The sequence below is a fragment of the Orycteropus afer genome, unplaced genomic scaffold (genome assembly GCF_000298275.1).
Source record: "Orycteropus afer afer isolate SDZICR_OR568_19922 unplaced genomic scaffold, OryAfe1.0 scaffold00488, whole genome shotgun sequence".
In the NCBI taxonomy this organism is placed as follows: Eukaryota; Metazoa; Chordata; class Mammalia; order Tubulidentata; family Orycteropodidae; genus Orycteropus; species Orycteropus afer.
Window position 1 is genome coordinate 2,202,699 of NW_006922075.1, and position 667 is coordinate 2,203,365.

Genomic DNA, 667 nt, shown 5'->3' on the forward strand with positions numbered 1-667 from the left:
GGACAGTTGTAGGCAGCACAACAGAATCCTGATTCACAGAAGAATCTGTGCTTCACACAGGTTACAAAATAACTTCTTGAATTACAGTTATATAAATGTACAGTGTATGTGAATTTCTTTGTGGATTCTCTGTTTTATTGCATGGGTCTATTTGTCAATATGTGCTTCCATACTACACTCTCTTAAGTATTGTAGTTTATGATGTGCCTTTTATAAATGTAACATCTGCTATCTATTGATTTGAGTAAAAGGAATTATCCTTAATAATGGTGATACCAAAACCAAACTAAACCCATTGCTGACAAGTTGATTCCAACTCATAGCAACCCTACAGGACAGAGTAGAACTGTCCTATAGGGTTTCCAAGGCAGTAAATCCTTACAGAAGCAGACTGCCACATCTTTTTCCTGCAGAGTAGTTGGTGGATTCTAACAATAGACCTTTTGATTAGGAGTGGAGGGCTTTAACTACTGTACCATTATGGGGGATGGGCATCACCCAATTAGTGGAAGGCTGTAACAGCAAAAATGGAGGCTTCATAAAGAAGGAGAAATTCTGCCTTAAAGCTACAACACTGTCTCCTGCCTATTTCCAGACTCTGTCCTGGCCTACATATTTTGTATTTTCTGGCCCCTACAATCATTATATATATATATATATATATATA